Source organism: Tamandua tetradactyla, chromosome 18 (genome assembly GCF_023851605.1).
Source record: "Tamandua tetradactyla isolate mTamTet1 chromosome 18, mTamTet1.pri, whole genome shotgun sequence".
Lineage (NCBI taxonomy): Eukaryota > Metazoa > Chordata > Mammalia > Pilosa > Myrmecophagidae > Tamandua > Tamandua tetradactyla.
Window position 1 is genome coordinate 36,829,322 of NC_135344.1, and position 16,963 is coordinate 36,846,284.

Sequence of the window (16,963 nt, forward strand, 5' to 3'; positions counted from 1 at the left end):
GCATCTCATCAGTTGCAAAGACCTGTCACCTTCTTTCCGAACGGCTGAGCCTGCCCCTCCTCTCCATTCCTGCACCTTCCCCTTCATGCAGGACACTGTCCCTTACTAGCAGTCCTCTCGGACTCCACCACCTCTGATTGGGCCATTGCCTCCTGCCATCTAGTACACTTTGCCCCAGACGTGGTGGACTGAACATCACACCCTAGATGCACCATCCATTTATTGGCTCACATTTCTCCCTCTGTCCAGAATGTCCATAACCTGCTTTGCTTATCAAACTCCTACTCATCCCACAAGGCCTTGTCAAACACCAAATCCTTCCTGAAGCCATGGTCTAGTCCCCATGCCTCTGCCCTGGAGCAAAATTAATTGCACCCTCCTCTGACCTCCCACCCCATACAGCCTTCACACATGCTTTTCCCTCAGTCCGCTACTCTCTCTTTCACCTGAGAAAATACTGTATACCTTCTAGTCACCTCTCCCATATGGCTTCCTCCCAGAAAACTTCCTCCAGCCTCTCCCTGCCCCAGGTCTGGTGAAGTTTGCAAGAAAAAACCCTGAATCCCCCAGGTAAAGGAAGTTGGTAACTTTCTCTCTGCCCTAACCCAACCCCCACCCCATGTTAGCAGGGCCTGGGGGCGGGGGGTCTCACTTGGGAAGAGCTGCTGATGGCATTTAGTAGGAGAGCCAAGGGGTAGGAGGGAAGTGTAGTACCAGCATGTGAGTTCAAGGGCTTCTCACCCTCAAACCACTGTCCATGACATTGTCCCCTCTCCCAGGATGGACACATCCACTGGGGTCAGAAGCCCAGCAGTGGGACTAGATGCTCCTGGGAAGGATCTCCAGGGAAGCCAAGGTCAGGGTGGGGGCTCCAGCCCTTCCTTTAGCCAGAGCCCCTCTGCTTTTGTGTGCTTTATTTGCTGGGCCTTCAGGTAAGATTTTATTTGGGGAAAAAAAAGTGGGGGGAGAGTTCTGTTGATTTAAACACCAAAGAATTAGAGCAAAAGAGGGCATAAAGCAGCTGGCTGGTCTCCCTCCCTGAGTCCTCAGTGGCTGGGCCAAGCTGCCTGGGCCCCTTCTTTCTTGTCTGTGCGAAGGCTTCAGAAGAGGACACTGGGGAGGGGGTGCAGGGGGTGGGCATGGCAGGAATGCCCCCACCTGGCCAGGCTCACACTCGGGGGAAAAGAACACCAGGAGTAATTAGAATCATGAAGGGCTTGAGCTCGCCATGGGAACCGCAGCCCAGCCGCCACACAGGCCCTTTGTCGGAGCAACTGTCCATCTGCTTCTGGGAAAACAGGCAGCTGCCGGGGAGCGAAAGGGCAGGGGCCGGGCCGGGGTCTGGAAGGGGTGCAAGCCCCAGCTCCGCCTCCCCCAGCCCCACCCCCACGATGTAGAAAACGGACGACAAAGCCCCCACCACCCTCAGAGATCCTGGGAGGACCACGTCCTGGGATGACATTAAAGGGTTATTTACACTCCCGGCTGCATGATGGTTACTGTTAGGCTGTCATCGCCGGAGTCTGTAGGGACATTGTGGGGGGGCTCGGCCCTTATCGGGCAGTCAGCTGACTCTATGAAGCCCTCAGTGTCCCCAGCCCTGGGCTTTTTCCTGTGACCACATCACCTTCAACTGGGACCTCAGCGACAAGAGACACATCACCTTGGCCTGCAGTGGGGGTGCACACCCCCCCCAATGGGGACCAGAGCTTCAAACCCAGTACACAATGGGGTTGGGGCTCAGGAGGCCGAGGGGGAGCCTGTTGCGCGCTGAGTGACTCTCAACCTGACCCTCACCTCTCTGGGCCTCCCTCTCATCTGCCTGGCAGGCCCCCGATGTCCTGGGTCGTGGGGCCTTCGAAGGCACGTAGGTAAGCAATGTGGAGCGGTGCAGACCCACGCTCCTAGTCCCCAGCTGCTATCACCATCCCCGATCCCGCAGTTCAAAAGCCACCGTATCAGTCTCCGGTCCCCAGAGGCCCGGGAGGAGGGTTGCATTGCAAGGCTGAGTGGATGGCGATGAGAAGGAGAGGGAAGGGAGGGTCCTGCCCTCCCTTCTTTTGAGCTTTAAGCCCGCCCTTTGGTTTCTCTTGGCACAATGTCCTGCACGCGCACACGCAGCCCCTACACTCCGCAGCTTCCTGCCTTCGGGCAAGAGGGTCACCCCCCTCCAGAGGGGCCGTTAGGAGGCTGTGGGACAGAAGGGAGAAGTGCTGGGGCACGGCAGGGAGAAATCTCACTTTCCTGTGCCTCCGGAGGCTTCCAGGGCACCACGCAGCCCCTGCTTAGCAGCACTCCCGTGGGGTCAGTCTAAAGGAAACACGGAGTTTGTTCTTCTCAAAATGTAGTTTTAAAGTGTGGATAAAACATTTCGCCAGGCAACAGAAGCTTTTTTTCCCTAATGCCAGAGCAAGAGAAGGCGTGGCTCCCTAACCGAGCTCTCACCACCAAGACCCAGGGGGAAGCGCCCTGACCCCTCCCAGAGAACCCCTGACCCTCAGCCCTATCCCTCCTACGACCCCACTAGGGTTTGGAATCTGATGGCCTGCCTGTTACCATGGTAACGGGAGCTTTAGTTCTACGTGCCATGCCGTGTCCTTCTCTTCCAGGCCCCAAACAAGCTGGAATTTGGGGTGAGCTTGGAGCGAGCATAAGGTGGCCCCACCCGGGGGGAGATGGAGGTGATGGTGACGTGCTTTGCACTGCAGGGAACTTTCTTCCCGTCTGTCATTTCACTGTATTTCACTGCATCTTCACACAGGTCTCTGGTATGAGCTTGGACAGATTCCCTGTGCCCGCTTGCGGCAGGGTAGAACAGAGGCAGGAAGAAGGGATGTGGCTTGCCTAAGAGTGCCCAGCAAGTGAGGGGCGGTACAACTTAGCTTTCTACCTTCTCAAACTAGGCTCTTTGCAGAAAGCCACGCTGCCCACCCTGATCAGCAGCCTCAGCAGGACAGGCCATGAGACCTGGTCAGTTCTAGAGAATCCCTGGGCTTGCACTGCTGAGGCCAGGCAGACAGTCCAGCCTTCAAGGACCAGCCACCCCGCACACAGCCCACCAGTCCAGGCCCCGCAGTGCACTTCACTGTCCTTTTTTCTTCCCTAAAAACTCCCAGAAAGGAGGAATTATTCCTCGCCCCCAGGACACCTTCTGGCCCATCCAGAGCTCTACTCAGAGTCTAGTTCACTGTGAGTCGGTATTTGATAAACAGCTGTTGGTTAAATGGATATAAGTAGACAAGCAAACAAAGCATGCCTCCACCTATCTCCAGAAGTCCATCCAAAGAGCCAGGATGCTGTGATGTAGCAGAAAGGGCACTGGGATTGGAATTGTGAGAGATGGCAGAGTAGGAAGCTCCAGGAGTCACTCTCTCTACCTGAAGAACTATTCAACAGGCAGGAACTGTCTGAATCAACTATTTCAAAATTCTACAGTTCAGTAGAACACTGCGATCCAGCATCCAGAGAAGATCGGGAGAAAGAGGCTGGCAAATTGCTCTCTCTGGATAGTGGTTACCCACCTCTCATGGCAGGCAGCGATGGGGCTTCTGGCGTCAGAGAAGAACATAAAAACCTAGTTCTCCAAGGCCTGGGGCAGGGCAGGGGGTGCAGTCCCGTCGCTGATCACTGTTTTTAATTAACTACTTTGAACCATTGGGGGCCGGCTCTGAGGGCAGGTGCCTGGTCAAGAAAGTACAGCTTTAGGGAGTTGTGGATTACACTCCTGGTGCCCTTCCTACCCCTTCCCTCATACCCGCCCCCGCCCCCGCCCCCAGGGCAGTTTGGAGCTGGCTGGAGCTCCCTTTGGGGGTCCCTAACCTCGCTCTGGCTGGGAAAGACTGGCTTGAAAACTCCTCTCTGGCTTTGCCTCCTTTCCAGAATTTGCCTTCCGGGCAAAAGTAGCATACAAATAAAGCAATGTAAGAAGCAATTGAGGTAGGCAGGCCAGGGACAAAAGCTTTAAGTTCTGCACGAAAACACCTGGGAGAGGAAGAATGTCTGTTTCCTGGGAAATAAAGGGGGAATTAAATCTCCGATAAACAGGGGAACGCCTACGGCCGCTAGCAAGCACAAACCCACCACAGGGATAGCCTAGAAAGTCAAAAGGACCCTGTACTTTGCATTTGTCCTGGGCTGACCTTCCTGAGAGGGTCTTCTCCCTGGAAGAACAATACCAGCCAATGCAAAGCCAACTTGCTAAGACTGTGAAAGGAGTTTTTTGCATTGGTTAGTCTGGGTCATTCATGGCCCTCAAGAAAATCTCTGTCATATCACTAGCTGGATACAAAGTTTAAGCCATAGATATCTCAGGGAATAAATCCCGGAAGTTTACATTTGAACGTATTAAAATATACAGTGTGCAACCAAAGAGTATAAGACAGACAAAGAAACAGAAAATGACGGTTCATCGAAAAGGTGAGGAAGTATCCAGGAAACATCAGTGAAGAAGACCAGACTATGAACATATCAGACAAAGACTTAAAGAAAGTTACCTTTAATATGCTCAAGGAGATGAAGGAAAATACAGAGAAAGAACTAAAAGATAGCAGGAAAAATGAAAATGAATAATATGAGCATCTCAGTAAGAGATAGGAATTTTTAAAAGGAACCAAACAGAAGTCTGGAGTTGAAGACCATAATAACTGGAATGAGGGTCTCAACTACAGAGTGGAGCTGGCAGAAGAAAGGATCAGTGAATTAGGAATAGAAGGAAACATCCTCAACATGTTAAAGGGAACGTATGAAAAACCCAAATCTAACATCATACTTAATTGGGAAAGACTGAAAACTTTCCCTCTAAGATCAGGAATGAGTCACCACTGTTATTCAACATTGTACTGGAAGTTCAATTCATAGCAATTAGTCAAGAAAAAGAAATAAAATGTATCCAAATTGGAAAGGAAGAAGTAAAACTTCCACTATTTGCATATGACATCATCTTATATACAGAAAATCCTGAAAAATTCACAACAAAGCTCCTACAGCTAATAAGTGAATTCAGCTAAGTGGCAGGGTACAGGATCAACACCAAAAGTCAGCACTGTTCCTATATTCTTGTAACAAACAATCAGAAGAAATCGAGAAAATAATTCTATTTTCAATAGCAACTAAAAGAGCCAAATATCTAGGAATAAATCTAATCACAGATGTAAAGAACTTGTTCACTGAAAATTATAAAACATTACTAAAAGAAATTAAAGAAGACCTTAATAAATGGAAGGGCATTCTGTATTCATGGATTAGAAGACTATATATTGTTAGGATGTCAGTTCTATCCAAAGCAATTTTCAGATTCAATGCAATCTCAATCAAAATTCCCACAGCCTTCCTTTCAGCAATGGAAAAGTCAGTCATCAAATTTATATGGAAGTGGGCAGTGCAACGGTGGCTCAGTGGCAGAATTCTCGCCTGCCATGCCAAAGACCCCGGTTCAATTCCTGGTGCCTGCCATGTTAAAAAAAAAAAAAAATTATATGGAAGTGTAAAGGGCCCTAAGCAGCCAAAGCCATCTTGAAAAAGAAGAATGAAGCTGGAAGGCTGACACTTCCCAATCCTAAAACTTATTACAAAGCCACAGTAATCAAAACAGCACAGTACTGGGTAAAGAACAGACATGTAGACATGGAATTGAGAGTTCAGAAATCAACTCTCATGTTTATGGTGAACTGATTTTTGACAAGGGAGCAAAGACCATTCAATTGGGGAAGAATAGTCTCTTCAACAAATGGTGCTGGGAAAACTGGATCTCCATATGCAAAAGAATGAAAGTGGACCCCTATCTCTTACCATGTACTAAAATCAACTCAAAATCTATCAACCACCTAAATATAAGAGCCAGAACTATCAAACTCCTAGGAGAAAATGCAGGGAAGAATCTTCAAGATCATGTGGTAGACAATGGTTTTTTAGGCCTTACACCCAAAGCACAAGCAACAAAAATGAAAATAGATGAATGGAACCTCATCAAAATTAAAGACTTTTGCAGCTCAAAGGAACTTCTCATGAAAGTAAAATGACACCCTACATAATGGGAGAAAATATTTGGAAACCACATATCCAATAAAGATTTAATATATAGGCTTTGTAAAGAAATCCCACAACTCAACAATAAAAAAGACAAACAACCCAATTTTAAAAATAAGTAAGATATTTGAATAAACATTTCTCAGAAAAAAAGATACACAGATGGCCAAAAAAGCACATGAAAAGATGCTTACCATCATTAGTTACCAGGGAAATTCAAATCAAAACCACAGTGAGATACCATTTCAAACCTACTAGAATGGCTACTATTTAAAAAAAAAAGGAAAATTACAAGTGTTGGAAAGGATGTGGAAAATGGAACAGTCATTGATTGCTGGTGGAAATGTAAAATGGTGTAGCCACTGTGGAAGACATTTTGGCGGTTCTTTAGAAAATTAAGTATAGAATTACCATATGACCCAGTGACACTATTTCTAAGTATATGCCCCAAAGAATTGAAAGCAGGGACTTAAACAGATAGTTGCACACCATGTTCATGGCAGCATTATTCACGGTTGCCAAAAGATGAAAACAACCCAAGTATCCATCAACTGATAAATGGATAAATAAAATGTGGTACACACACACACACACACACACACACACACACAATGGAATATTATTCAACCATAAAAAGGAATGAAGTCCTGAGGCACGCAATGACATGAGTGAACCTGGCAGATATCATGTTGAGTGAAATAAGTCAGATATGAAAGGACAAATATTGTATGATCTCACAAATCTGAGATAATTAGAATAAGCAAACTCAGAGTCAGAATCTAGAATACAGTGTACCAGGGTAGGGGAAGGGAGGGGAAAGGAACAAGGAGTTATTGCTTAAATTGTACAGAATTTCTATCTGGGAGGATGGAAAAGTTTTGGTAATAGATGCAATTGGTGGTAGCACAAAACACTGTGAATGTAAAAAACAGCCCTGAATCATAAATTTGAGTGTGGTCAGAAGGGGTCCCTCTTGGGTCCATTATCTATAATACTGGGAAATAAAACCTGCCAAAAACTGTGGAACAGCTCTAGTATTCACCCCAGTGCTCATCTAGGCCACTGGAGGAGCCCCCGAATCATTATTTCAGCTGTCACTTCCCATAGATGCCCATTATTAACACTAAACAGCTGCTGTCCTGCTGGGTACCAGCTGCTGGATTGGGGCCTTATGACCATGACATCGTCCAACCCTTGTAAAGGCCTTATTTGTTCAGATTCCCAAGGAAACGCTAGACCTTTTTTGGTTGGAAATCTTTCTGAAGTATCTAATCTCCCTTAAGTTCTTCTCCCCTAACCAAAGAACATTTCTGAATGTTACTTGAGTGACTGATGATCCTGCAAGGGCACCGGGTTATCCCCAGGATGGCATTTCATCCTCAGAGCTCCCATGGCCTGCACAACAGCCAAGACCTCCTTCTCTGGCCTGGCCAGGGTCACCCCCCACCCCGCTTCAGGGGACCCCAAACCCCTCTCTGCAGTGGGCCAGCTCCTTTGCCAGGTACTTGCTGTGTTCATTCCCACCTTCCTTGACCTCCCCACCTCCAAAACATACCCCCTTCCTTTTCCTGTACCCTTCCCATTGATCCCCAAGTCAGAGCTGACTCCCTCCTCCCTGAGCACCAACAATGGGTGCCATCTTGTGTGTGAGTAGGAAGGATAAGACAAGGAGAAAGCTGGCTTGATGGAGGCAGGGGGTGAGATAGCATTAGGGCCCAGAGAAGGTTGAGGGCCCAGCTGTGCAATGAGAAGTGAGGAGGTAGATAATAAATGTGCTAGAGTTCTGCTGCTTCAAGTTTGCATGCGCACACACACACACACACACACACACACACACACACACCAGGCTTCTTCCTGCTGGTCAGTTCTCTATGCCTACAACACCTTCCTCTCATGCTCATCCTCTTGCTCCTCCAGCAAGGCCCAGCTCAGGCTGCCCCGACTCAGCCCGACACATGAGGGTGCCTCCATCTTGCCTCACTCACCAATTAGCTCATGAGTATCTTCAAGTAATCACATGTTGCTTTTAGATAGAAAGTTTTCTTCTTTTCTTGTTTTCCACAGACCATCGAGGCAGTGGGGAAAAGCATAGATCTGTAGGTCATAACAACCTGGATTCGAATCCTGATGTGCCACTTAATAGATTTGTGAACTTAGGTATCCAATAGTTGAACTTCTCTGGACCTTGGGTTCCTTATCTCCGTACAATATCATTTAAACTGCACAATTACATGATACCAAACAACCCAGGTAAGTACCACGGTGCCTGGTACATAGAAATAACGGTAAAAACTAGTTACTAAGCAATTACTATATTATGTACCATGCACTGCTCTAAATTCTAGTGAGATAGACATTATCGTCATCCCCACTTAAACACAAGGAGAGTGAGGCTTAAAGAGACTAAAAGTGACTTGCCTGAGGTCACACAGATAGCGAACAACAGAGCTGGGGTTTGGACCCAGACAATCTTGCTCAGACTCTCTGCTCCCAGCCACCACGCTAGACTCTCAGTAAATGCTGGCCACTTCTCTAGTCACAGCCAGCCTAATGACCCCCTGTGGTATTGAGCATCACTCAACTCCTGAAAAGAATGGAGCTGAATGCATAAGGAGAAGGGCCAGCTGGCTTTTCTATAGGCAACTAATAGGGTTGGGGACAAAGTCCATACCAAGCTGTGAACAAGGTGACCTGCATGTCCCCCTGTTCCACAAAGAAGCCAGGACACTCGTGGTCTTCCAGCTACTCTATCCCATGACTAGGCTGTGTCCTCAAAAGTATTGGTTTCCCACTGGGGGATTAGGATGGTGAAGTAGGCAGGGAGTGGGGGAGGAGAGGAAGCAGATGGGAAAAGAGCAAATGGTTTAAGCAACTTATTTTATTTTCTATTCAGGCTCCCACATCCCAAGCCAATCTTAGCCAGCACCAGGCAAGCCCAACCCACACCTCCTGGGATGAATACACTTAATAAACTTCCAATAAACTTAGCCTGGAAAGATCTATTTGCACAAACACAAGGGCTCATGGAGGCCCAGTGAAGTAGACAAGGTCTAGAAACATGGCACATCAGAATAACCCCCATAGATTCTCAGGCCTGACCTCAGAGATTCTGATTCCATAGTCAGGGAAGGGCCCAGGAATTTTCATGTTTATCAAGCTCCCTAAGTGAGGGTGCTGCTCAGAGATGGTGGGGACTGCACATAGAGACTCACTGGCCTTAGGCAGTGGTTCTCAACCTTAGGTGGGCCTCAGAATCATGAAGGGAGGTGGCCAAATATATAGATGCCTGGCTTACCCCAAACTAGCTGCAAAGAATATCAAGGAGTAAAACCCAATGATCTAAATTGCCTAAAGCACTGAAGATATTCTGATGCCCAAACAAACTTGAAAACCATAGCTCTAAACTGATATTCAGTGAACCTGGGATCTGGTCTTGGTGAAAACACAAAGTCACAGGCTGCTGATGGGCAAGCTGAGGCAGTTTGGTAGAGTTTATTCCCACAGGTCACAAAAAGATAACTTGCTCCACACCAGCTTTATGTAATATGGGTTTTAAGGCCCACGTTGTGGGCCATCCTCTCAGTGATTATGAGGACACCAGGTGATGAATCCAATAGGATCATCTAGTCATTCAATAACCTATTCTTTCCACAAGGCTTTGAAGCAGATGCACAGAACCAGAACCACTTTTCTTCCAAGCAGGGGCCAACTCCTTTCCAGGTCACTACTATGGATAAATTCTCCCCACCACCCATATTTATCATTAATGCAATCCTTTGATTTGAGTTTAGACCCTAAAATATCCTGAATATCCCTGAATTGTTGAACTTTAAGGCAAATGGAGATCTCAGGGGTCATCTGGTCTACCCAACATCTGGAGAGGCAGGTATTGGAGCCAGGATGTGTGGGTAAGCAGGGCTGAGCCAGTTGAATAGGAAGCTAAATCCCATAAGACCCTTGGAAATCCCCCAAAGCTCTGTATTTATAAAAGAAGAGCCCACATCCCTGAACAGATGGAAAGCCTGGGAGGAGCCTTTCATCTAGCTAGCCCAGTGTCTTCCTGTTGTGTTTGCTTTATAAGTTTCCACCGTCTAGTTTTACATGGTGATTTATTTCCTTTTTCTTGGAAATTAAGTATATGATGAATTTCCTCTTGGTGTGAATCCCAGAAGCCCAACAGAAATACTGGGCCCTAAGCCAGTTTCAGAAAATCCATTCTTTCTAGCAGGACATCAAAGGCCTTTTGCTAGGATTAGATTTCCAACATCCAAAGCTCTGTCTTATTTGCTGTTATTTCCCTAGCACCTAGTACAATGCCTGACAAATGGTGAACACTCCATATATGTGTGTAAATGAATGAATGAATTGATGAATTCATTTAATCTTAGGACTAGAAAGCATAGGGAAAGGTCTCAAGGCAGAGCTACACTTAAGCCATCCCAGAAAGAGACACTTTTCTCCCAGCTTAGCTTTCAGAGTCAGTCCTACTCCTCTCAGTCATGACCCCAGATTTAATAACACTGAGCTATCAAGAAGTTCTTGAGCCCTCCATCCTTCACTGCTGGGCACGCCCATTCACTAAGGACAGAGGGCCACCAATGAGCAACTCTCCATCACCCCTCACAAATTTCTCTGGGGCTCATCATAAAATGAACTTCCACATCTGAGAGGGGCATTTGGGTAGAATAGGAAGTGCTCTGCAAGGGCTGGGCTGGGCTGGGCTTGTGTGGCGAGGGAGTTGGAGTGGCACTGTCAGTTGTTCCCAGCTCATGTCTCTCTAATCTTCCTGAGGGCTTAAAGAAGCCCTTAGGATTGATCACAAGAGTTAGCTCTTAATTAGACCCTAGCTTGTAGTGATTCCTCATTGCTTGTTTACAAGATATGAACCTTTCCTTACCAAGTGATTGTAAGTTCCTTAAGGGTAACCACTTTCTTTATACTTCTCCTAAAATCATGTTATCCTTTTGTCCACACCCCACACTCAGACAAATCTAACCACAAAGTTGGAACTTAAGGTACTAAATGAGGACTTGGAATCCCAGAAGTAAAATGAAATGCCCAAGGTCACAAAATGAGAATATGCCTTAGTCAGATTGCAAACTCCCAACCCTGAATACACTGAGCCAACATCTTTGTGAGAAATAAGTACATATGTTCACTTAGGGTAGAAAAATTTCCTTCAGAGACTTCTGGAACACAGACAGTGGTCATCCCCACACAATCCCTAGACTCATGACCCCATGTGACCCTGAATCAGGGGTGTGGGGTAATTAACACTGGCGAGGCCTCTGACCTCTATAGCACCTACATGGGAGCTCCAAGGCACCTGCCAACCAAGCCCTCCCACCCAAGTCTGTGTGCCAAGGAGAAATTCTATGCTTCCTCCTCTAACAAGAAGGCAGGAACCTGCCTGGAGAGGACACTGGAGAAGAAGAAAAGGTTATAAATTGGGGATATTCAGGAAACCCAGAGATCCTTTGGGCTTTAAAAACAAAAGGAGCCTCAAAGACCCTCAACCCACCCTTCTCTTGCACAGAAGGAATAACAGATACCTGAGAACCTGGGAGAGACCCAGCTGGGTCGGAATGGCTCTCCCAGTCCTGAATCCAGGGCTCTTTCCCACCACCCTGAAGTTCCAGGAGACCTAGTCCATGAGTTGGCTGTTCTCAGCAGTGTTTCTAGGCTCCTGGCTGTGTAGTCCTCACAAAAGGCCACCTCCAACAAGACAGATTGTCAGAGGGGCCCTAAGGACAGAGCTGGCTCTGTCTTCCTTATGATATTTAGAGGAGACTCTACGGAGCCTTCAGCCTCCGAAGAGGACACACTCCAATTTTAAACAAAAAATCCAGGCTTCAGCCAGTAGATAGAGGAGTGCTTCCTCCAACCAGGGGCAGAGGGTGACCTGGAGTCTCATTCCAAGGCTTGTCCCCTCACTGTGTGTGGGGTTGGCATGGAGCTGACAAAAAGAATCACTTTGCCAGTGGCTTCAGAATGTACGTTCTAATCTTTGCTGCTTTTTCTTTGAAACTTTGTCAGGCAACACTAAAACACTTTTGTCTTTAGTGCTGTTAACTTTTGTGGATTCTTTGGCCTGAAGCAAACTTCTTTAGGGAAGAAGTTCACAGGTGGGGATGAGGAGCATAAGAGCCCAAGAGACATTTTGTCCTTAGAAAAGCAGCTCAGGAAAAAAGCCTGAGCTTCAGGTCCTCTGAGAAGGGAGTCTGGAGGTCACCCTCTCCGTGGCAGCCCCAGCTGTTTCATGGGATCTCTTCTATTCTGTTCAGAACATTCTCAAGGAAACTCAAGACAAGTAGGAGGCGTTTTTCCTGCCCTCAGAGAACTTCCAGTCATGCTGGCGAGACAAGGGCAGCTCACTAGGACAGTAAGAGTCTCAGCTCCCCAACTAGCCCAGAAATTCCCCAGGGCCGTGCTGGGACTTCACAGCTTTGCTCTCCACCCCCTCACCCCAGGCCCTCCCCTGGGCCCACACAGCACTGCATACAGAGTAGACACTAACTAGCACACCCAAGGTGAGTGTGCGTGGGAGTGAACCAGGGACCCAGGGGGAGAATCACACTCAAGAAGCAGCTCAGACGACCTGAGAGAAGCTGAGTATAGGCCCCATTTTGGGGTGGGCACAGTTCCTGTGAAAACTGGAGCTTTGCAAACAACAGCAGATCTGGCTTGGGCACTGTGATGCGTTCCTTTCAATTTACTAAAAACCCAGAATACAGCTGCCTATTCGTCCAGGGTAGAAGACTTAGCCTTTGCTTGCTCTGCAGCCAAAGAAGGTGAGAGAATGAGAGTGCTTATTTTCAGGGCCACATTTCCACAAAATGTCAAGACAAGACACAGAGAGGGAGGGAATTTATTGTCTGACAGCACGGCAAAGCCACATTTATCCAGACTTTTCTGATTTAGAAGTTGTTATAATTCCCATTCATTCATTCAACAGATGTTTATAGAGCATATACTGTGGGTCAGCATTGTGCCAGCACTGGAGCTACAGCAGGGTACAAACCAGGCAAAGGGGCAGGGGAGCTGGGCCTCGGCTTAACCCTGCTCACATTCTGTAGGTGTGGAAGATGCCTGGGCGCTGGCTTCCCTTTGCCCCTCTCTTGTCCTATGATTCCCCCCCTTTCGGACTCAGTTTCAACCTCTGCAAAACAGAGGAGCTACGTGAGCATCTCTAAGGTTCCTTTTGGCTCTAGTGTGCTTGCTTCTGTAGTTTAAAGAAAGGGACCAGAAGGGACTGTTGAAAAATTCCTCAAGCACTTTGAACACATCTACTTAAGTACACTTAAACTTGGAATGGTTACTACAGATCACTCTTGTTTGTTCACCAAAGCAAGTTGCCAAAATTCCATTGGGCTAGACCGAGTTATCCTATATCTTTAAATATATCTTTGAGGCTTTCATTACCAAATGATGTGAAATGGCTTGGCCATTCCACCATCTATTTGGATATTTTCTGCACTGCTCCCCATGGTTTTCAAAAACAGAAAATGAGTCCCAAGGATGATATCCATGATGGAATGGAATTCCAGGCATTGCTGAGCAGGGCAACCCCCTGGGACCTAAACCTGCCAGACCTCTACACACACACACATACACACACACACACACACATACACACTCCTGCAAGGCAAGCATCTTGTGGAAAGTCTGTTCTTTCTTGCAGGTGTTACCCTGAGCCCTGAGGCACTCACCTCACTAGCTCAATAAACCCAGGCCTAAGGGGTCTTGGATAGAAACCAACAAATTTTTAAAAAATCCCTAAAGAGGCTCACCTCCAGGAAAATTTGGCCTTCTCAAAGATCCACCCCAACAGCCTAGGGGTTCTCACCCCATCACCTGGTAGGGAAAAGACTGGCTTTGGAGGAAGAAGCCACTGGCCCCCTGATCCTCCTGTCACCTTGAACTTGTCCCCAGGCCCAGAGCCTGAGGCGTCCCCATTACAACCCCCAATTTTAGTGGGGATGAGGATAGGAAGGAGGATACCTTTGGCAAGCCAAGGACAGCAGAATTCTGGCTCCCTTTTCTTGCAATCTGTAAATGCCTTTGAAATCCTCAGGGGACATAAATGAGCTATTATCTTCAATGCTGCCCTATTTCTTAACTCCTTTAAGTGGGGAAATGGGGCATGAAGTTGATAATAAGAACATGGAAATTTAAGCTAAAAAGAATGTTTGAGGGTATATCACCCGAACCCCTCAGTTTATAGTGTGGGAGACTAAGGTCCAGGGACAGTCAGGTTCACCCAGAGTGCACAACCAGCAGCAGCCCAGGTGAGCGCAGGTGGAGGTGAGTGCGGGAGGAGGTGAGTGCGGGAGGAGGTGAGCCAGCATCTGCCCAGGTGAGCCGCCTCCTACCCCTGAGTGGGGCAGGCTTTTCCCAGACAGTCTGCTTGCTTCATTCGCCTTACTAACTATGTGTAATTAATAACCATAGTGGGACGGGCATTAACAGGGTCAAGAGGACTCAGTGGAAGGAGCTTGACAATCTTTGAAAGGTCGAGGGGAGACTTTGGAAGGAAGGCGAGAGGCTGGGCACAGGGAGGAGGAAGCCTTGCTTTCCCTGTATACCTCTGCCCGCCTTTTGGGTAGTAAGTCACGTGCGTGCATTACGCAGCCAGGAAATTCTATGCATATAGATAAATATACTCATATATATACATGCATATATAATGATGCATATATCATTATAAGTATATGTAAGTAACATTTTTCTTCTTTTTTAGAAGAACAAGGCTAAAGGGATTGAGTTGAAATTTCATTTTGAAGAACAAGGAGAATTCTTTTTTTTTTTTTTGTTTTCCCCTCCAGGTGGGACGAAGCCCAGCTGAGAGCACCCACATGCTCCAAGGAAGTCAGGAATCTATTGTCTTAAGCAACTACACAGGAGGCGTGTGGCACACTGTGTTCTGAAAACCTTTAAACTGGGCACCAGGAGAAATGCTTTCCCAGCCCGGCTTTGCGGCCAGCTGGTGGTGAGACCTTGGGCAAATCACTCTCCTTCTCTGGCCATTTTCCCATCCACTGTTCACTGAGGAGCTGGTTGAAACCTTAAAACTTTTGTACTTGCAGAGACTTTTCTTCAAAGGAAACGCTCCGTGGAAGCCCACTTTTAAAGCTAATGGGAGGTGGGACTGCTGAGGGGCTGAGGCCCTCCCTCTTTCCTCAGCTCTGTGATTCCCAGGGGTCCCTGAGAACAGCCTGAACACCCCAAGGCTGGATGGCATTTAGCTCCCTTTCAGCCTAGCCCCCGAGGACCAGCCCAACTCCTCCAGAGTGGGCCTGGCTTTACCAGAGAGAATCCCACAGCCCCCAGCTGGCATCTTCAACATGTTAAGCTGTAAGAGACAGGTGGTGGAGGAAGCCCTGGGTGGGGGCGGGTCCTTCTGCACCACCGCCACCTCCAGGCGCCCAGGGAAGCTTTGATGACTCTCCCAATGCAAGGAGAGGAGGAAGAAGAGCAGAAGGCCAGGCTGGAAAGTGGGGTTGCCATGGAAATGTCTTTGAGAAAAGGACACAAGCAACCCATGTCTCAAGGGCTTGTTTCTAAATGAAGTGTTTGGAATTCCAAATTGCATTTTCCTTAGGACCCAGGGTTCTCAGGTAAGCCCAGGAAAGCAGTAATACTGCTCTTCCAGCTGGGCCAGCCCACTGTCTAGAGGAGAACACCCTCTCTGTTCCTCCACAGCCAGCTACTAACACACTGTCCCCTCCTCCCATCCTAGTAGCAGAGTGAAAATGCCTAGCTCCCTCAGGGGAGAAAGAAGGTCCCATAAAGGAAAGGAGACTAGCCCTGGAGTGCACCACACTGGTAGAAGAGAGGGTGGCTCTTGTGGAAGAGGAAGGGGAGCCCCTCTATTGTGCAGCACATGAGCTCATGATGCATTTTGGAGGGTTCTGAGCCTAGACTGCCCCTCCTCAATAGGAATAGTAAGATGACTATGGTAGAGGCCGCCAGCTGCCCCCAATATCCATCTTCCCCTCTTTCCATAGTAATAGAACCCCTCATTCTTAACTGGCACTTGGCTGTCTGGAACAAAGAGACTTTCCCATCTTTCCTTGCAGCTAAGTGTGGCCATGTGACTAAAATCTGTCCAATATGACTTGAGTGAAGCGATGCATACAACTTCTAGGAAGTACCTTAATACAAGAAGGCATCTCCAGCCCTTCCTCCTTCCTATTGTCTGGAATGCAGGCATGAGGGCTGGAGCTTTAGCAACCGTCTTGGATAATGATTGACTTAGAGGATAGAAGTCATGAACTCCAGAGAAATAGGTGGAAGGAGCCTGGGTCCTTGACACTGGGTCACCACACCAGCCCTGGATTGCTACTGCCACATTTCTTCCTAAGCAGGTGAGAGAAATAAACTGTAGATTTTAAACCGAAGCTGATGCTAACTATTACAGTGGCCTCTATCTGGTTTCTCTGGCCTCAGTTCTCACATCCCATTGGCTCTCTATGCTCCAACCACCCTGAACTGTTCTTTGTTTCTAATACAGGCCGTGAGCTCTTGGTTCCAAAAGTCTACTCCCACTGTTAAGAATTCTACTCCCAGTCTACCTGGCTGACTCCTCCTTGTTAGCCAGGTCCCCTCTTCCATGCCACCTCCTCAGGAAGGCTTTACCTGACTCCCAAATCAACTGAAATCCCGGCTCTACCTTCTTAAAGCTACCTGCATTTTCTCCTGTAGCATGCATCATTTTTTAACTCCTTACATAAGATCTGCCTTTTCCAATAGACAGATCATAACCCTGAGATTGGAGAGCGCAGCTGCCTCATCCACCCCTGAATCCTCAGTGCCTGGCCTGAGATCAGATCGTCGGGTGAATTGCAAAATTCTTCCAACTTCTTGACAACTGTGCACGTTTTTCTCTCATGTAAGCACTAGGAAAGTGGGCTCTCCGCACTTTGCAGGAAGGGGAAAT

The 16,963-nt window shown here is 47.6% G+C and overlaps 1 long non-coding RNA gene across 1 annotated transcript; it reads left to right on the top strand.

The window, feature by feature from the left end:
* Positions 1 to 2,578: 2,578 nt before the first annotated feature.
* Positions 2,579 to 16,661, top strand: LOC143662601 (uncharacterized). Its single transcript, XR_013165450.1, has 4 exons — positions 2,579 to 2,633; positions 8,089 to 8,274; positions 14,850 to 15,013; positions 16,104 to 16,661. It is a non-coding gene; the product is annotated as an uncharacterized LOC143662601 (long non-coding RNA).
* The last annotated feature ends 302 nt before the right edge of the window (positions 16,662 to 16,963 follow it).